Source organism: Stigmatopora nigra, chromosome 15 (assembly GCF_051989575.1).
Source record: "Stigmatopora nigra isolate UIUO_SnigA chromosome 15, RoL_Snig_1.1, whole genome shotgun sequence".
Classification (NCBI taxonomy): Eukaryota; Metazoa; Chordata; class Actinopteri; order Syngnathiformes; family Syngnathidae; genus Stigmatopora; species Stigmatopora nigra.
Window position 1 is genome coordinate 6482553 of NC_135522.1, and position 21996 is coordinate 6504548.

Sequence of the window (21996 nt, forward strand, 5' to 3'; positions counted from 1 at the left end):
TAAAAAGTCAAACTAAAAGTTCAACATCCAAGCTGCAGGTTAAGTAATCATCACTATTTGATGACTACTACAAACATGGTTGATCAACACTTTCCCAGTTAAGTGGCTGTGTCAATGTCAAATAAATCAACTATTCTATATTAATGTATCAGTTTGTTCAACTAGATCAGTAGATTTGATTGTTACTTTACACAGACAGACAACATTTTCCGAATCCAGTCCAGATCCGATTGAAAGGCTTGATGAAATTTGGCCACGTTCCAAGGTTAGAGGACGTCTCCACCCTGCCTTTCCCTCTCTTGCCATCTGCTCTGTCCAGAAGGCCTGCGCCACTGCTGGGATTGAAGACAGAGTGCTCCGAAAACGACTCGTTCAGGCCCAGTCGCACCCCCATAGAGCCCAGAGTAGAAGACACTCAAAAGGGATGGAAGGTTTTGTGTGTGGGACATGATGCATGAGTACGTAGGTCCAGACCATGTTGGTAGGTTCGAGAGGGCGATGGAGGGCAGGTGTGTGGGGGTTACCAGGGGCATCTGTTAGCTGCACACCCCTGACCATACCATCTGCTTCATGGGGGGGTGAAGAAACTACTGAAACTAAAAAGCTACAACACTCCAGAATTAGTTCAATTTGGAATCCAAAATATAGGTGTCACTTGTGTACATAAATTGGTAAAGGAAAAATTCACAATAGTTTGCATGACTAGACCATTTAAATGTACACATTTTGATGGTTGGAATGGCTTTAAAAGAAGAACGTAAAGCTCAATTTAAAGGTGAAAAAAAATGTTGGGCTCTAAATAAAAAGTCTATTTCCTCCATGCAGTTCCTTATAAAATATAGTTTTAAAAAAGTTCTTGCATTGCACTGGCCTGCTTTGCTTCTGATCTCTTTCTCTCTCTCTTTCTCTTGGTGACATCGTAATTGTCTGGGTTCATGCCCTGGGATAGGAACAGTGTAGATTCATTGGTCCAGTTGAGTTTAAGGAAAAGGCAGAGGGATTTGGGAAGGTGAAAGTGTGGGTTAAGGATGAAGAACTGAGCTTAACAGGGGATTTAAGGAGGTGGGGGAAGCAAATGAGATGAAGTATAGAAAAAGGTTTACAGCTCTGCTTTTCGCCTCTGGACACCGAGATGACTATTTCAGTCAGGGGAAGACATGAAAGAAGTTTGAAGAAATCTACTTAGCGAGAACCCAACGAATAACCCGCAACCGAGGAGATTTGTGGTTGGTTTTTAATATTAAAAGTTAAAAAATAAAAAAAAAAGCTAAACAAATACCTGCAAGAATGATCATTACGCTTAAGTGTTCTAAGAAGTTTCCAATTGAGAATGATTTGGACAAATTCCATCCAAGTTGGAGTCTTGGAATTTCATACATTTTCAACATCGCTTACCCTGGTCAGGGTCACGGGGTGCTGGAGCCTATTCCAGCAGACTTTGCAAAATGTGGACAACACCCTAAACTGGTCACCTGTCAGTCATAAAGACACCAAAGTCAGACGAATGAACCACTACATCATAAGCTGACAAAATCCAAAATATTCCTACATCTTCTGAATCGGTGGCCAGTCATTTGCAGGGAACAAGAAAAAGGACAACCATATCCAACCACAACCTTAATTCTTACCCCTATTACTAGTAAATCAATTCTGACTAGACTATGACATTTTGTCTTTCTCTACCATGCTGTGTTACATTGAGTCAAGTTCCTGCCAGACCAAGTCACAAAATGACAGGTCATGAGCAGTGGTGCCAGCTCAGCATGTTGGCTAATATCCGCCTTTTTTTTTTTTTTTAACATGTATCCCGCAACCTCTCCTGCCGTGCTACAATTAGCACTTAGCAGCAAGCTCTGGGGAACAGAGGGGAAGTGACGGTATGCAAAAAAAAAAAAAAAACGGGACAGACGCAGGGCAGCATGTGGTCATGACACAGCATGGTCTATTGCCAGCTCGCCAGACATTTCATTAGGTACGCCTTTGCAAAATAATCTCTATTCACCACCATAAACCTATGCAAAAATGTACAATGAAATAAGTGTCCTAATGCAGAGAATTAAAAAAAAACTGATTCAGTCACTAATTGTGTCCCTGGCATGTCTAATTGAAAAATTGACAAATACCTATACTGTAAAATACAAAAGTTTATCTATTTTAATGAATCAAACAAATACACGGGTGAGATTGTAAAACATGGATATATTTGTGTGTCGTCTAGCCTCTTAGACAGTAACACATTCATCTACTGTGTCATTTGGTGCTGGGATAGCGTCCATTCCTGCATATCCTCATTCCCTTTCCTCCCTCTCTGACATAACAAACAGCTTATGCCAAAGAAGTGAATTTAAAGCAGGGCTGCGTCGCAAATCTCCACACACAAGATGAGCAGAGAGAGACATCAATAAAGGCTGACTGAGTTTAAGAGGCAGACAACCTTTACAAAAAAAAAAAGACCGCTGGGCTTAATGTTCTGTCCGTGTGGGCCATAAAGTGGGGGTGATTTAGCCCAAGTCTACGGTGAGAACAAACAACCGCCCTAACGGGTTCGAAACGCCATTTTACTTTGCATGAGACAATCCGTCCGTCATGAAAAGCGTTGGAAATCCCAGCAGGCTTGACCCGAACTTAAGTGGGAGGTGTTTTCTGGATGTGGGCGGGAGCTAACGGCCATGTCTCGCATCTCTAAAGGTCATTATGAAAATTGTCTGAGTCACAGAATTGACAAATGCTCAACAATTATACACTTTAACATTGCCATGCAGCCTCAAGATAGCAGTTTTTATGTCAGTTCTTGTAATTGATGCAGAATTGGATCGACATGATAGAGAATAACAAGCTTTTTTGGGGGTCTTGGGGGTGCTATACACTTTAGTCGGTAGTATTACTTTATGTAACATTTCAATTTAAATAATGAAAGAGCAGGAGCCTTTCTTTTTGGATAAAAATCAACTCTTAATACTGTATTTGTGGGTGTTATTGTGGATTTTTTTTGTTTCAGGAACTTATTACTATTGCCTAAAATCAGTCTGTCTTAATTGGGAATGTTTTATTCAGTGTTCTCAGGCTTCAACAGCAAAATCCTGCAGTAGAGTCGAATGGGCTAATCGGTCAACTTTTCCATTTTGTTTCCTGTTATTAATGGAAATCCAAAGGCCTCCAGCCATTTCCACCCATTTACACAATTTCTATTAAGTCGTCTCAGGGTTTCTATAAGGCTCAAACCAAATCAAACCACAGTGAGTTGAAGCTATAATAGGAATTGAAAAGGACTCCATGATATAGTAAAAATATGCAAATGCATGCAAAAGTAGACGCTGACCTCTACCGCACACGCATAAAATGATAAATATCCCAAAATGCAACTTTTTGCATGCTATTTTCCTTTGCCACCTGCTGCAAATGCACTCTCATTAATATGCAAATTAGAGGAATCAATCAAACGAATTAATCCGCGACACTCCCTTGATTACTGACAAGCGTCAGATGCGAGGCGATAGCTTCGAATCCCGTTTAGCCGCTCTATCTCCTCGGGCAGAGAAAAAAAAGGTTTTTACAAAGCATTATGGGTAAAATGAAATATTTTCCACATATTCACTTTAAAAGAAAAAATGCCATTCTTTTCCTTTTACTCTCACTAAGCTCCCACTAAGCGTAACCTGAGTTTCCTGACGAACTAATCGCCGTGCAATTTGCAAGCATTTAAGCGTGGGGGTGTTGGAGGAGATAAAATGTCACCTTTTTTCTTTGCACCCTTCTTCAAATACTGTACAGCTAATGAGGAAGGGTCTTATAAGAAAAAAAGAAATGGAAATGAAAGTCAACTTTACACTTATTCATCTCGCAGTTAACACTATAAAAATATCATAAAAAGGGCATTAAAGGACATAAAGACAGAAGTCATTGTAAGTGCATAACATTTTGTTGTTAATATTTTCTTAGTGAGGCTTGTTGATTATTAACTAAACATATTTTCTTTCAGTAAGTAGTAGTAGAAGGCTGTTTTTGAATTTTTTTCCTAATATTTGAGAACAATAACTATGTAAAATCGGGCATTTTGGAGTTAGGCCAATTCTTAATGATGCCGAGCTTTAACAAGACTGCATTGGACACATCAAAGGATTAACAATGTGCCACTTTTTTTTCTCCAAAAGAAAAGACCCATGAGAATAAGTTGCCAAGATAAAAGACGCTATATTTTCTTTTTTTTAATTACATATGACGAGAAGAACAAACAATTTTAGAAAGTTGCTTGCTAGTCATCAAAAAGGTTGAAAGTTTGACCTCTATAAAGAAAGCTTCCTAAGGTAGAATATTTTATGAGAGATTGCTTTGGGACTTTGGTGTTTACCAATATTTGTTCAGACAAGAAGCATATTTACAATGGAGAACTGCTAAAAAAAAAAAAGGTTCCATGACGTACATTACAAATACTGCACTGAAATGATTTTATATGAAGCCACAATTTAAAAAAACTACTTACTGTAAAATGTTAGCCTGTTCATTTGAACACAAATACATTACTTTGGTGTGCAATGGCAATTGGTAATGCAGAAGTATATAACTGGGACAAAAATATTAGAATTAAACAAAATTGCAGGTCAAACTTCTGCTACTTAAAATGTTTATAATTTACTGCAGCCTTTTTAGCTCTTAATCCAATCTTTTTTCCCCCATAGACCATGAATAAAGCAAATGAAACCTTAAAAAAAATCCAACATTATAACTACAAACAGTGCTCATTCATGGAGCTTAAATAGTTCTGTAAGAAATTGCATTTTGCTAGTCTGGACATTTGCTGCAATTACTGAACCTTAAGTACAATTAAATATAAAGTTGTATGTTTAGTTACTTTCCTGTTATTATGTACTATGAAAGACAAATGCAATAATTACAATATTTATAGCAAAAAGCCACACAAAGTACAAATAGATAATCATTTGCCTAGGCATGTCCAGAGAAGACATTTTTGTTGTTTCAGTTCAATAAATCGACTTCCATATATGATGGCATCATTCCAGGCTTCCACTTATAGTATTCTAAGAGGAATTCCTGCCCCGAGTACGGTTCCAAAGTTCCGTCATTCTTCAGGCCCTAAAAATTACAACGGTCATTTCTGCACAGCTAATAGAATTAGCAAAGCCATCTGTTTTTGGTGCAACGCGGCAGCCCTGAACCCATGCTAATTACATTATAATGTCCCATTCAGTGGCAGTGATCTCTTTAATATTCCCCCGGCAAATGCTACTTGTGGGCAAATAAAAGCAGGTGGCTGGAGACCAAACCAAACCCCTGAAACCCGAGCCTCAAACCCACACACTCGCCTCGCTCTCGGCCTTAATGAAATAACAGTGGTTTGGGAGTGTGCATCTCCGGCAAACGGGTAAATATACTCGGGAGGCTGAGCCATGTTGCCAGGCGACCGCCGCTTGTAATGACGTGTGCATCTAAAATGACGGACAGATGGAAGTAAGGAGGATGCATTGAAGCCAAGAGGCTGGAGATGCTGTCCAAGTGTATGTTTGGAAGTATTCTTGACGAAGTTGAGCAACTTTAGAACTCTTTGGTCGCCACTGACTGTAACGGTGGTCCAATCCAATTGGACGTCTGGTGCTGACAGCATCACAGAAATGTGCATTCACAGCCAGTCCAACCAGTTAAACCGTCTATGAAATGAGTCATTGTTGTTTTCAATGGAAACTAAATAGTTAAGACTGATACAATAAAGCAGGGGTAGGGAACCTATGGCCAGGGAGCCACGTATGGCTCTTTTGATGGGTGCATATGGCTCTCCACTAACTTGTGAGGTGAACTATGGAAACCGCTGATGAGAAAGTGCAGGAATAGGAGCCATATGTTGGTATTGTGGCATTGACAGCGCCTTATAATCATTTTATTTTCATTACACTCTTTTGCAGGGATTTTCTCATTGATACTCATTGATTAGAAACAATGTATCAATGTTGTCAAAATATTTCAGAGACTTTTTGTACTTTAAAAGTGGTGAATTGACTAAAAAAGGCACACATATTCATGTATGTTGACGTTTAAATTTGGAGCATGGCTCTCAAGGATTAACATTTAAAAAATATGAATTGTTTATGTCTCTTTCTATCAAAAAGGGTCCTGACCCCTGCAATAAAGTCTCAATAATATGCTTCAGGCTGTCTTTAAGTTAAATAAAATCTTTTTAAGGAAGCGTTATGTCTGTTATACCCTTGAATATCAATAGGGCTGAAAACAGTGAGTAGGAAATTCCAATTTTCTTTCAAGGGTTCTCGAGATCTTATTACATGGAATCTTGATTTATTTTGCCTGATAGAGGATGACCGATGTAAACTCATGAAGACCAAATGCCGAACTATTGTTCATGTTAGAATTCCAATAACAAAAGGCCAGATTTTATTTCCCTATTCTCTGTTTAGTTAAGCTCAGCGACTAAGGTGCACCACCTAAGAAAGTGCCAGACAGCAGGCTCCACACACCGTCACCTCCCAAGTCAGACTGCCAGTCAAGGAAGCTGCCAACAAGGAATGACTGCTGGGTCAGGAGACAAGGCTTCACTGTCTTGTTAGCCAAAAGTAAGCCGAGAAGGACCTATAATACAATACTGTATAGTGACAATTGCCACAGTATGCCATAAATGTGTGGAATTCTTTGACCAAACATTTTAGTATTTCGGTACTTGAGATGTAAGTACATTACTTTTTCATCTAATAAGCATTGTGTAGCTCATCTAAGGTGAACATTAATACAACTATTCTGTTATTTAATTATTAGTGACTTCCAATTGGGAGTATCCTGATGATGAAAAAAAATCCAAGCTTTTGGAGCGTAAACCTTTAACGGATAACATCTGACATAAAAGAATTGCTCTGACTCAGTTGCATGCTTTATGTTTTTGTTTTTTTCCCCTATTTCATTTTGAGAAGCACTGGCTTTAAAGCAAAATGGAATTGATTTGTGTGTGTGCATGAGAAGCAGCTGAAAATCACCTGACTGGCCCAACATGCAAAGTGAATACAGAGCAATAGGCCATCCTTCATTTCCTCTGCTTTCCATTACTCGTAGTATATATTTCACAGGTGAATTTCCTTTCTTATTTACAGCAAGAGAGAGCACGAGACTCCCCCCCAAAAGAGGCCGCCATTTAACAAAACACTAAGTTCAATATCCTTCTCCTGCCAACCGCAAACCAGCATTCAACTCTTAATCGCCCACTCCACGTGTAAATATCACAGGCCTAGTCTCATCTTTAATTTAAAACCAATCCCCAAGGCCCCTTCGGTGTAGACCAAAATTGTTTGGGCTTGGTGGCCAGCCGATGCATTCTTTCCACAAAACAGAGCATGCCACACAAGGGATTCCCTAACACTTGTGCAGGAAAACATTATTTCCCATGATAGATCTATAAGTACTAAAAGAATGTATTTTTTCCTAGCTTTATATCATACCAAAGAATTAGAAATAAAGTTGAAATTACATCAATTTTCTATTGTCTTTCTGTTCTGAGTTTCAAATTTGCATAACAGAACACAAATTCCAAACATTGGGGCAAAAGACACATTAACCTTAGCAAAGCAATGAAAATTTGAATTTCAAGTAAAGCAAATACATTTATAAGCTTCATTTTCCCAGAATTCCCCTTAAACTATAACTTAGAACTATATCGTATTCAACTAATCTCAAAATGAGACTTGTCCTAAAAAACACATGAATGTGTCCAAAGGATTGGCCATGAATCATGAACATCTGCTGTTATTTTTCATATATTTAGTTCAGACATCCAAAGCAGACAGACAAAAACAATTGGCCACTGATGACCAGTAATCCAAATCACAGTGTGAATTCTTCTTTAGGACACGCTACCATCACCATAAGTGCTTCATAAGTGTCTTTCACCAAGCCCTTAATTATAATCAACGGCAGACACCCACCACCTCTTTCAGCTCTGTTTGTTCATCATGCACCTCACGTCATCACCCTGTAATGAATTCCCACTGGAGCAGTGAGGTACAACTCCACCACAAATGCCTGCAATCAACCTACTTTCTCCTTTTAACGACACTTTGCTCTGATTTGATCGAAGTAGTTGTCCTTGTGTTAAAAAATATGAGCAAGAGTTCTTTACATCTATCCTTTATTCACTGACCTGTATGATTGTTGTATGCACACCGTCCTTGAGATCCGCTGTTTACATTTCCATTTATTCTTTTTTGCCCAACAGCTATAAAATCAATCTGGTTCTGATTTTACAAGTCTTGTCCATGTGACAGGCGGGCATACAAAACGTGACATTGAATGACATGGGTGCACATAAAACGAATTGGCATTTACTGTAATGAATATGGACTGACAACTCGGTCTATTACATATGAATTATAGCAATTTGAAAGATTTTGAGACTGAATTGACTGAGCTATTTGAACTGAACCTTCCTCTGCTTCAGTTCTAAGGCTTCCTTTGTTCACCATTTGAACTCTTATTGACCTTTTTGGTCCGCCATTGCTTTTCATACTTGTCAGTTTTGTCAAGCCATTTTGGTACCACTTAATGAAGTACAGGTGGTATGAGAGAAACATTCATATTCACTCCTTGATCCAAGAATCCGCATACGAATGAGGGCCTTGATCAAAATTGAAAACCAATTGGAATGATCTGTTCACTTTGCATAAGAAAAAACAGATAAATGTTGGAAATGAACTACAGTATGAACTTAACCCAAAAGCCAAAGTTCACAGAAACAGTTACCTAATTAATGTAATAATAATATTTTCATTGACTCTCTAAGGAAATATAACTGGGCTTTAAGGCAAGCATCGGCAACAAATTGCAAAATACAGAAAAAAACTTCAGAAAGTCGAGCACGATTCTCAGGAGGTGTGAAATTGGAGGATAAACAAAGAAGCAAAAGGGAAACGAGGATATGGAACGAGAGGAAGAAAAAATAAAACAAAACAAGCAGCTTTTGATGCGGTATTTTGTTTCTTCTTAGGTCTGTGTGAACGGTTATGCACATGCCAGGGCGAGCTTGCGTACGATTGTGTGACAGGCTCAGTGAAGATGTGCAATCTGGCTGAGTTTAGATGTGATGAGAATTGCAGATGACTTTTGAGGCAAGCGTCAGGGTAAGAAGGATATGTCTGGTGGCTAACAGCGATTTCATAGAGTCACTGGCTTAAGTGAGAGGACTGACTGCCCTCGAGGTGGCCTTTCGGTCTGTTTTAGATGCTCTTGGGGGGGGTGTAGGTGTGTTTATTTTGTGAGCTCTCATTGATGAGAGTGAGGCAAAGCTTGTTGAAGAGTGATCCACCTCATATCACGTTTGCAATCCTGCTTATACTGGCGAAATGAAGGATTTGGTGGCCTATTCCCACCTCGCAACAAATGGGAGTCACATATGCTGAAGCTTTTCTATACTTGCTCGTATGTTTGACCGTCAATTTGACCCACCAGGGTGATCTGCAATCCTCATACAAGTCCTGAACCTAAGCTTTGTGTCATACAGATGATTTTATGTAAACAACGTGCACTTTCAACATGCCAACTTGCCTATTGCGAATTGACATTGCAGCAATATGAGTATTTCCCAATTTAGACACATAGCCAAAGGAGAAATCTGGTTAATCAAAACCATAGTAGTAAAAATCCCTGCCTTCCAGTGTGTGTGCGTATGAACAGAGTGATTATCTCTGTTCATTTTTAGTCCATAGAGTGCCAGGTTTTCATTGAGAGTTGCAGACATATGGTTAGTAATTGTATCGTTAAACTTAGATTCCCTTCAGGCTGATTGGTTTAGCTTTTTCCTCCTCCTTTTAAAATGCTTTAATCCGGCACATGGTAGGGATGGAGAGGGAACTACAACCCAGCCAACACTGGGAGTTCATAGTATTTCCTAAAAGTGGAGCAACAAGCTCAATTCTGGCAGAATCCAATGTCTGGGCTTCCTTCAGCAACCAGGAAACCTCCCTTGACACAACATTTTTGCATATCACTGTGCAGCATATATGAAGTGGCATTCAATCCACTTTAGGTCTTCTTTACCAATGATTACAGAGTTTAGTATTCAGACCGGCTAGTGGAATTGGTGGCTTAACCCAACTACGTGGCTATTTATTTTGGGACCCAAAGGGTAGCACAAACAATCAAAAAAAAAAACATTGCAATTACAGTATTTCCCTAAATCATTTACTACAAGCCCTGATTATTGACGGGCTATTTGTTTATTCATTCTTCTTCTGAACCACTTATTCTGCAAAGACTGCAAACTACTGTGCCTGGGATCAAACTCTTGATCGCACAAGTGCAAACCGGACACACAAACCACTTGCCCATCTCCCATCTATTTGATACAATGTTGAAATCTTATAGGCCTCCCAGAAACAAGCACTTACTAATTGTGGCTAAAAGTTTAGTCACATAAACACAGGTCATGTTCGCAGACCATCTTTTTATTCATGACAGTGAGCCTCAAAAACTCATCACAATCCACCAAGTGTTTGTTCAGCAATCTCGTTTAAAATGTGTTGTTTAAGGATTTCATTCTCCCAGGCATTTTATATCACGTCTTGTAAAATGTAAACTCAACAAAAGTTCAACACAGTTTTCTTTGTATATGTGTACGGCCTCACTGAGTCAATGAAGGCAAGAGACAAGTTACAGGTGATCGGTTTACGGGAGCGGCAATAAAAAGCACTAAACCGTTTTCTTCAAGCACATAAAACAAACAAACAAAAAAGCTGAATATATTGATGAATGTGGTATAAGGAGCAGAAGAGTCAAGATTTTGAGCCAAGGCAAACACAAACAGCTAAAGCCTAATTCAAACCCCAATCATAGCTCAGGTTTCATTATCTGGACAACCCGCCACCGGGATTGCATTGAAGCCACTCACTTGGTATGAACAGACGTTTTGGGTTGTCATACCCACACACACACAATATGTGCCATTCATATTCAGACTCAAATATAAGACTACAAGGAAGTTTCATATTCAAATGTGGGTGTAAGTGGGGGGAAGGAAGAGCCTCAGGGCTTCGCTTTACATTTACAAGCAGGCTACAGATTAAAGCAGCAACCCAATTACACCTCGCTGGACCTGCGCCGTCATCGAAAGAGCAAGAAAGAAAAATGTGGAATGAAGATGAAGGAGGCTTGAGGGAGCTCAGCCGCAGAGAAAAGACCGGCGACGACAGACGGCAAAAGGACGGTGAAGGAGAGATTGTCTCAGAAGCATAGGGTGGGCAGAGAGGGGTGGGGGGGGGGGGGGGTTCGGGGGGTGGTACGGATGGGTGCAACGCAAACCAAGGTGTTCAGAACAGAAAGCGAGGAGGGGGAAATTGGATTAATCAGAGGCGAGAGGAATGCAATGTCAGACACCTCCCCGGGGGGAAAAAAACAGTCGCTTCAGTGACGACATTTGACGATTCCGAGCCACGCAACTGTGCGGAAACCTTGGCGCACGACAGAGAATGCACACCAAGGTCGAGGCCGACAATTCGACAAAACACTCAACTTTACTAATAGAGGTCAACATCCTGTGCAGTTTGACTTTAATTGCTCAATGTTGTAAACACAAGGCCAACGATAACTGGAGAGAATGTTTTCTTCGTAGTCACAACTGTACTTTGTGGACAAAAGTCTGCTAAGAAGAGCATTATGTTTTAAATCCTAGTGTTAACCCATTTATTATTTTTCAATAAAAATCTTGACTTTAGGCGAGTCCATATTGCAAAATCCACTATTATTTATAATGGTAAATTTTGACCAAAAGCTAACTGAAATTATACCTTTAATGTCCATGATAACACAACCGGGTTGCAGTTAAAAATTGTCAATGAAAGCGTATCCAGTTTTGCATGTAAAATAGGACTTTACTTCCTTGATAGTCAAAATTTACACCAATCAAGTGAGTCCTCAGTACCTCATTCTATTAAGCGTCCTATGTGTCTACCTATAAGCTACACTTCTCAAAAATATCAGGACCACTACAAGCGGACGATGAGTCCAAAAACGTACGACTAACCTACCAGAGAAAGCCAACACTAATTGCCAAGCAAATGTGAAATGCACAATTGGCAAACGTGATAATGAAGCTTTAAGAGGTCCTGTATACACTTTTCACACTATCATGCAGAAAAATCGCAATTAGATTGTGTTTATAAATCCTTCAGCCCTACTCCAAAACATTCTCGCAAATCAGCATCACCACATCTGTCTCGGTTACCACCTAATCCAAGCCCATTTGGGAAAATTACCTGTCATGATAGTGAATACAATGATTATCAGTGAAAGTGAAGTCAGAGGCTAATGATTTTACTCTTTGAGGAGGTGCCTACTGATGGGAAACTACCTGCAATTTCCGTGACACTTTTTCCAATATAAAGCGTAAGGTAATTTCTATTTAGTATCATGATGATCACTGAAAAGTCAAACCAAACCTGGCAAACAAAGATGAATGCTTCAAAATTAAAAGGGTTGGCTTTCTGCTCAATTCCCAAACAGGCTTCTTGTCATAAACAGAACTCATTATGTGTTAAAAAGGAGAAACTGCTATGAGGGACTATATTTTCCTCCCAATATCTGTTACTAAGGATATTCACTTAAAGAAATACCATATATTATTATATTATGTATATATCATTATTATATTTTAATACATGTTCTGTCATGATAGATAAAAATAACGCTGGTGGTTTTTTCGAGTAAAAGTAATTTCTAGACTTGGCTGGTTAAAATTAAAATGACAGACTTATTGTATGTTGACTCAAAATAGGGTATCAAACAAAAAAAAATATGAAAACAGTCAAAAAACTACTTTAAAAAAGAGATGAGTGGAAGATTTTGGGTGGATTTTTACTCGTGACTAATTGCAAAATCACGACTGTAAATTGTGGATCAGCCGAATATGAAGTAAATATTCTATGAGGTCAAAAAGGTCAAAGACTAAATATTTAAAGCAAGGCCGTGCCCTTTTGCTTGGAGACTGCAGCCTCAGCTAGCTTCTACTCCGACGTCCAAAGGGTGAATTTTAATGGGGCGAGGATGTTAGAATAGACTATATAGTCACAATCTAACAAGGGCATGCATTCTGCTTAACGAGGCTTTCATTTATCACTATGTTTAGAGCAGAGTGGGCTTTTATCAATGCAGGTACATTCACCTTCAATTGAGAATAACAGGCCTCTCTGATAGATGGCCGACAACCATAAAACAGGACAGAGATATGTTCAAAATCTAAAGAAAATTAAATTTCAAGGTGACTTAGGTAAGTGATGTCCGAAGAAAACCTGAACACAAGGGGACTAGGGAAGGGGCAGGAAGTTTTTCTTCTTTCTGTTCCCGTTCAAATATGTTCAAGTTCTGAAACTTTAAAAAAAAGAAGTGACTTCCCAGTTAACGCCGTCCTTAATCCCCCTCCTCTTTGCATCTGTTAATGACCATCGTCCCAATCGGAGTCTATCATCACCAAATCTCATTACAGGAAGGCCGGCCAGGACACATTTTAATAAATAGCCCAAGACAGCGAGTTTACATGTAAACATGCTCAACCTTGAGTAGGGCAAATGATTTTGGCTGAAATAATTCAAAGAGGTCAGAAACTGTAACCTCCAAGCTGTCCAAACAACTAAAGATTAATAAACAAGCAGGGCATACTGTGATTTTTTTTGAGATTACCAAAAAAGTCTTATGAGATTAAATGTAAAATTACTTGCAATAAATAGCAAAATTCTTTTTCATACATCCACAAATAGATTTTTTTCATGTAATATTGTGTGGGTTTGCATTGAAAAGGATGAAAATTAATTGATTTTTCTTGTGAAATTAACTAACAATGTCAATGTTTTTTTGTTTACACATGACTTACCTTATTCTTTAAAAAAAATCTTTACAAAATGTAACATTTTGCACTAAAAAGTCAAGTTATTCATTACAGTTTTTTTTAAACTAACGATACAAGTACCCCTTTTACTTCAAAATCACATTCTCTTTCCTATCATCACCCTTTTACCAACAACATTAAAAACATCTTTCCAACGTAATTAATTCCTGCAAAATTACATTTCAATTACTACAGTAATGCAATCGACCATTTCTAAGAAAAAAACAACAACAACAACAACAACACACTTCCCATTACACTAAAACTACCAACGATCAGTTTTTAACCAGATTACACAACGGATAAAGGCGCTTGCATATGGATGATGTTCAAGCCTTTCTGTGACCTCACTGCACGCAATAAGTCGCGCTTCATTAAAGCCAAATTTCATCCGCACTGCGTTTACAAGCGCGGACGTGGTTTGAACCGCCGGGGAAATACAATTCCATTCCGTTTGGAGGTTATCCTAATATACGAGCTTGTCTCCGCCACACTGCACGGCAGTTACGAGGCGGCCAAACACCCACAGCATGGTAATATCGCTCGGGTGCCTTCACAGCACACAAAGCAATTAGAAGCCTGACTATGTGTGTGTGTGTCTGCTTTTTCCGCTACTAATATCAGCATCCGATGTTATTAGTACTGTGGATTGCTGTTTGTTTGTTTGTTTGTGGTTCGCTTGCTAATCGTTATGACGATCCCCAAGCAAAAAGGATGAAGCGCCACTAAATGGCGTCTGCAAGTAGGTACTGTATCATCTCTACATCAGTCAGGATTTTTAAAAAATATATATACACTCACTCAGTTGTGACAAATGGAGTCCAATCGAGAGCCATCTCTCTACTTGGGAGGGCCTTGGCTCGTATCTGTCGGCGCTCAGTGACGCCCGATCGCTCTTCATGCCGCCATCCATCCGCCCCCGAGGCCCGAGCACCCTTCACCTGTCAAATGGGAGAGGATGACTGGGATTAGCGTGAAAAATGTGCGGGCCACGTAGTATCTGTAATAGAGTCTCTCTCTGGCTGACGATGACAAATAGACTTGAAATTGTAACATTTAGTAAGTCTTTATAGAAGCCACAGTCACTATAGAAACAAGAGTAGATGCACCTTGTATTATGACAGCCGTATTTTTACGAGTATAAGTCGCAACAGCCAAAGAATACACAATGAAGAAGAAAATATATATATATAAATCGAACTGGATTGTAAAGACACATTTTTGGGAGGGCAATATTTTATTTCATCAGAAACCAAGAACAAACATATGTTAAAGTAACAATAGTAAAATGTAGAGGCTAAAGTGATACCTTTACAAGAAAGCAGTTGAATCTTACTTAGAGGCCCAGCCAAACTATTAAAAAAAATGTTTTATAGTCCGGAAAATACGGTACTTCACTCAAATCAGTTAAATACAAGATGTCAGGTGTCTTTTTTTAGAATCAACTTAACCTGAAAAACACATTTCCATATGAAGATGTTGTAAAAGTTTTAAATTGAATATTGTTTTTATTTCTTTAACTACTACAATTATGTGCTTGAAAAGTCCATCTTTTATTGTTCTACTAATTAAGGACAGTTTCCAGTCTTTACAGTTTACCTATGCTCGTTTCAAAGCAATTAATCGGGCGCGCAAATAGACATTCTATTTGCAGCCTAGCAGGAGGTTTTGACCTTTATCAAGAGAGAAATAGGTTTGCTTCATCTCTTCTAATAAAAAAAGGTGAATAATTAAGAGATAGTATAAAAAAATAATTAACGAAAAGACTGACCTTTTGATAGTCTCATCCCTATATCCTATTTATTTATTTGGAAAATCCAAATTGTTTTAGTTTTTAATTCTGTAGTCAGTCTTTTTATCACAATGATAACATCTGATTGTTGAACTGTTAATTTTTGTATACCCTTATAATAATGAGTAGCTAAAAGTGGAGCTAAAAAATAAAACATATCAACATTCACAAATGTTAATAATTCTATTTTTTAAAGTACTAAAATATCTATAATTCTATTATTTCAATCAAAAATGTTATATTTGACTTCACCTTTTTACATTATAATCTAAAAAAAAAATCTCATCCCTGATTAGTCCATCTTTGCAAAAGAGGAAAAAGTTGGGGGCAAAAAAATAGATGAATAAAGACTATTATTTCAAACAGCCAGCCCCCCCTTAGACAAAATATCCACACCCTCATTCCTCCAAGTTCTTCTACACCCTCTTTCTCCTCTACGATGAGACAGGGGGATCGTCACGCCGCCAGCCCAGCGTCTTGAGTGAATGATGGGGAGGCGAGGCGAGGAGGGAGCCAGCGACAGGCTTGTACAGCATGCATAACAAGGATAGTACACACACACACACACACACACACACACACACACACACACACACACACAAATATGTTTCCACAAAGACACACACGTCAACTATTAAATTCCCATTCTATCTACTGTGTGAAGAAGGTCAGACCAACCGACAACCTGACTCACATTAAGAAAAGCGCCAGCCCAAAAGATAGTATTATGATCGTGATAATGCTGGATAATCCATTTTATAGTGTGGGATCTTATTTAATAAAAAAAGGTAGAAATTGCAAAGTAAAGACGGTGATAAGTTTTCAACAGTACAGGTATTATGATACATAACTGTAGTGATTATCATTTTATTAGAAGAAAACCATTCAGCAATCAACACAATATCCTGATACCGAGAATTGTGTACAAAATAGGATTTATATAATGATGGTTACATTTACAGCATAACTTCATTAATTCATTCCCTGTATTTATCCTCCCTCACAAGAGTCGCGGAGGGTGCTGGAGCCTATCCTAGCCACAATATTCTTGAATACAATATTATTGCATTCACTATAATGGTAGTGTAATGACACAATATGATCAATGCTATACGTACAGAATGCTATGTATTGTTACTGCAATGCTACAGAGGACGAAAGCATGAAGCATTTTTTGGAACTGTCCATCTGTCCAATACATTAACGCTTGCTCATTGCTACCAGCTGGCCAAAATGCTATTGACTTGAAGTTCACGATAACAGTCAGCAAACATGCAGCAACAAGTTGGTCAGCGTGAGTCATGGCTTTATCACAGACTCCTGTTGCATGGCATCATCCACCAAAATATGGAACTTTCCACTGACAAAATAGGACGAAAATACTCAAGTTGCATTTACATTTGACCTGTAATTGTCTTTTGCCATTTATTTGACACTATATTGTTATTTTCATTATTTCCAATAGGTGAAACAAATGATAGTATTGCACAAATCAGCCCATTCTGAAGGTAGGGGGGGTTTAAGTGTAGTCTACCTTGTTTGCATGATTTGTATTTCTCAGCTTCCTGCAACATTCCCAAGAAACAAGTACTACAAGAGTACAATAAAGAGTTCTGTCTGAAAGCCTGTTTGTCTACATTTCCAAGAAACCAGCCCAGAGTGCACTATGCCTCTTCTGTCAAATCAGATTGCTCAAAACCACTCAACAACTTTATCATCTCCATAGACAATGATTAGACTAAAAAAACTAAATAGCTCTGTTGCTACTTACTTGTTTTCTGCCTTAATAAAGCAATTAAACCAAATTTGTCCACATCAATACTGAAGAAACCTCACATATAAATCAATATCTCAATCGATTAACTAATGACTACTCTGGACTATACGTGTATTCTGTGGTATTTTTGTAATTGCTGATGCACCACCCTTCTGGCAGTGGTCTTTCTAGCATCCGTCTGTCGACCCCTATGGTGCTGGTCACCGTGCCTGACGCCCTGAGGGTGCTGGGCAGCGCACCACCAGGCTGGCCTTTAGTGACATTTTACGTGTTTATCCGGTGTAAGCAAACAACAGTGATTGTGTGTACACAGTATGTGTGACTGTGTGTGGGTTTTTTGACTTGAAGGAAAAATAGAAAAAGCAACCTTCTTGGAAAGGTCCTCCATCCAGGCCAAACATTTGAATGGTGTGGTTTTTAAAAGAATATATTCCATTTTGTGAACCATTGTCTATTATTTGTTGGCTATTTACAAGTTCATCATTTTAGATGTTTTCAATTAGAAAATAGTTGGTTTAAAAAGATTAATGAATTGCTGCAATTTGCACATTTTTGACTACGTCGTGTCTTTCCTGGAGATTGTTCAGATTATTTTGAGGTTTTTTTAGGGTTTGTTATGGAACCTAGATGATGAAATTCCTGGGTTTCTCCTAATTGTGTGGTGAGAAACATGGTTCATGAACGATTGGACAAGTAACTCACAAAATGTTGGACGTTAGCCCATCCTTGCATGTAAACACATGAGCCTTCTGGGGATGCTTCTTTTATAACCACTTATGACACGCACCGGTTTCCAATTAACCTGTTCACCCATGTAATATTCCATACAGGTCTTGTTTTTCTAATTTTTACTATCCAAACTTTCATTGAATTGACGTTTGGCCAAATGCTTTGAATTTCAGGCGTCTTTACCTAAATCAGTCAAATTTGTCCTAAATTATTGAATCTTTTGCAACAATTTCAAATATAATTTAATTTCCAATGTGATTATTATTGCAACTATTAATGTAAACGTTTACAACAATTTTAGAGGGTGTATGGGGGCGCTTAATGTGACAGAGCTCGGTCCCAATCCCCTACTCGTGGTGTTCGTCCTCCAATGATGATTTTGTCTTTGTTGATCATTTGGATGACGCGTTCGCTGGGGCCACTGGTTCCCCCGTGGCCAATTTCGTTGCTGCAAATTAAACTGTCATGACGGCCATAACGACAATTAATGAGCGGGATCAGGCGCTGGAATCTGCATGGACGAGCACATTCAGGCTCTCAAGCAGGGAGCAAGAGAATGCGATTTGGATTATCAATTCAGTCTTTATGTAGTAGGCCTACGGTGTGAGAATGGCAATCGCAGCTATGTTATAAAGATGCAAATGTTTGGTTCATCACTGATATTACAATGTTCACAAGATGGTAGCACGACTGGAGACTGAATGGTATTTTTGGTACACTGTTTGCCCTGCTGCAAACTCAAAAAATGTTTTGATGTTTACAACTAGTATAGTACATTCTCTTCATTTTCAAAACACAGGCATGGCCATGTATCCCGATGGCTGAATTGTTTATGGCGGTTAGTAAATTCTCTGCAACAAGGCAGTCAATCTTGCTGAAATTAGCCTAGAGCAGAGGTTTCCAATCTGGTTCTCCAGGGCTGCTGTGGATCCTGGTTTTGTTCCAACCCGATCCAGAAAAACCAATGAGTTTTCTGCTAAAATAAGCTCCTGACTACTGTCAATTGATTACACTTAAACCAGACCAATTGAAATTGTGTCATCTTCTTTGGTTGGAATGAAATCCTGCACCCACTGCAATATTTAGTGGAATAATTTGGAAGCCCTTGATCAAGAGTATATAAATTGAACCTTGAAATTTGCTGGAACGTCTATAATCTTCACAAAACATGTCCATTTGGTGTTTTGGAGACTATGGATTATCTTGGACACTGATATAAACACCCAGGTTTCAAAGATCAAAAATTGTCTTTGTTAAACAAAAATCCACTTTGTTTATTTAGTCTCTAAATGTTCAAAATCTATTTGGTTTAAACAGGTTAAATGAAGATACAAATTGTTGGTTACAAAACAATTTTGGGGGATCTACACAAGTCGATGTAAAGAAAATAACAGTAATTGTTCCTAGAAACCTCAATTTTTGTTGATAAAAACACATTTTCTAGCTTTGGATGAATATGTCGATTTTCTTTTGAGCTAAGCATTGAAATGCATGGCAGTGCTGACAATAATAAGTTGTGCCTTAGCCAAAGTGGTGATTAACGTGAGGTGTACTCTACTGCTAAATGGCCCAATAGAACTCGGCAGAGAAACGCTCTGATCTAGGGATTTAATTAAATTTCCTCAGGAGACAAAAAATGGCTCCCTCTGAAAATTAATGACTTCCTTTTATGGCAGGACGTGCTTGTGTGGGGGAAGACGTTTGCCCAAGTGAGTCCTTGTGAAGACGGATGATGTCAGCGCATGTCATAATTCACCATTGAATGATGTCCACATTGAGTGAGCGACAAAGGTGAGAGTTAGTTACGAATAGGAAAGACGCAAGTACATCTTAAACATAACAAAGAAGTTGAGTCATTGACTTCAACCAACCGTGACTGGTTACAGATCAGTTTACTTTTGTAGAATGTGAAAAAAATTAAATTACCAACTAAAAACCGAACTGCAATCGACACTACCACTCCCTTAGACACTGGAAACATTAAAAGGCACAACTGAAAAGCACACCTCTTTTAACTACAGAAAGCAATAAGTCCACCATTTAGTAATATCATATTGCCTACACAATTCATTTATATCTGTTGACAAACAACTTTAGAAATATTGTTCAAATATAAAGACAGCAACTCTACTTCAACACATAACTTGATTAATGAAAAGATGCCAGATAGGAGGCAGCATAAAGACATAGAAAGTTTGAGCTATCACTTGCAAGTGTTTGAAAAGCTAAGATTTCAGGCCACTTCTAGAGGCTACATCTCACTTAAGGCCTTCGCCTGATGGAAATTGACACAGAGTCATGTCAGATTTAACATTATGAAAAGTGCAACTTGGTCGTCACCTTTCGGCAAACAGTCAGAACACACTTCCCGACCAGGACATTCTATTACATTTATTTGATTCTTTCCAGATGAGTGGCGCGACAGCAAATCCCAGCGAGTCGGCTTTATCGGCGCTAACCTGCAACTCTCCCTGGTGAGCGCCTACGGGCACAACAAACGCGCTAAAGCAATTATGATGGCGCTTTATCGTCTCCACAGTGACCGGCAGCGGGTCGGCCCCCATGCTCGGGCAGCTTAACGCACGTAAACACGGCGGCATAATGGTGGCCCAGTCTGAGGAGTTGTTGCGCCTTTTTGCAGATAACACAGCGGCTTTAGGTTTGTCACTCTGGCTGTCGAACAATGCAAAACAAATAAGGAGATTATTTTGACAGATAACCGAGAGTTTAGTTCAATTTTCTTGTATCAACTATGAGGTTGTGAAGTCTGCCAGAAGCCAAACAAGGTTTTTTTTCTCCTTTTTTCCCCCACAGCTGATGGAAGATGACGAGAGGCGATAAACACTCGGACTACCAGGCCTGAAAAGTCTCACTGAGTAATGCAAATCTGGTGACAAGAAAGAAGACAAGACTAATTTGCCAGATCTTAACAAAAATGCGTGAGCATCCTTACTAATTGGAGAACTCGATTTCAGGTTAAAATATGATTTATTGAAGACTGTTTTATCATAGACTGCCTGTTAGGGTGTGAAAATGACACAATTCACAACTAGTCAATGAACATCTTGTCATTTCCTTTAAATTTGTGCATGGAGAAATGTACAAGCAACATAAAACCACATCCTTAGATGAGCTGTGAAACCCGTAAATACGTCCTTTGCGGTCACCGCCCTACGCTGTATAATGGTCAGTAGAGTAGCAAAACACTAGTTATATCTTATTTGTATACATTGTATGAGAGCACGTTTTAGTACATCAATAGAGCTCTGATTGTTTTTTGTCAAAATTTAGTTAAGGATATGGTTAAATAATAACTTAAGATTTAATTGTTTATTCCATACACCTAACTTTCTTGGTTCAAAAGACAGTCCACTTTACTTCCCCCAAAGGCCTTACCTCAAATAGACCTTTACATAAATGCCTGCTGTTGTCTGCACTTGCATAAAAAGTAGGTCCCACTACAGCGCACTACATCCTTTTGTTTACTTGCATTACACAACTCCAAAGTTTACATTTAACATCTGCTGTAGCCATCAGGAACTGTCTGAAATCATATTAATGAAGGAGGAGGCGTCACACTACTACGAAGTGGCATCGCAATAGTGTCTCATAAAAGGCAAAAATAAAGAGTGTTGTAGCTACAGACCAGGCCTCGATTAGAGACTGACTTTATGAGCTCATTATTTATATAGATCGCTGCCGATGAACGATCAGACGTCTATCTGCCTCGGCGTCATGTTGGGACACGGCTGGCCGGACCCGCTGTCTATCTTTCTGATGAAGACACCCACTTAAACAGCAATTAAGATGCATTTCCCC

General features: G+C 38.8%; 1 long non-coding RNA gene across 1 annotated transcript in view; it reads right to left on the bottom strand.

The window, feature by feature from the left end:
* The window catches only part of LOC144208525 (uncharacterized), a 121337-nt gene that overhangs the window by 77531 nt on the left and 21810 nt on the right, over positions 1 to 21996 (bottom strand). Inside the window, exon 2 of the long non-coding RNA XR_013328890.1 lies at positions 14681 to 14820. This is a non-coding gene — a long non-coding RNA (uncharacterized LOC144208525). The remainder of the gene's footprint in view (positions 1 to 14680; positions 14821 to 21996) is intronic.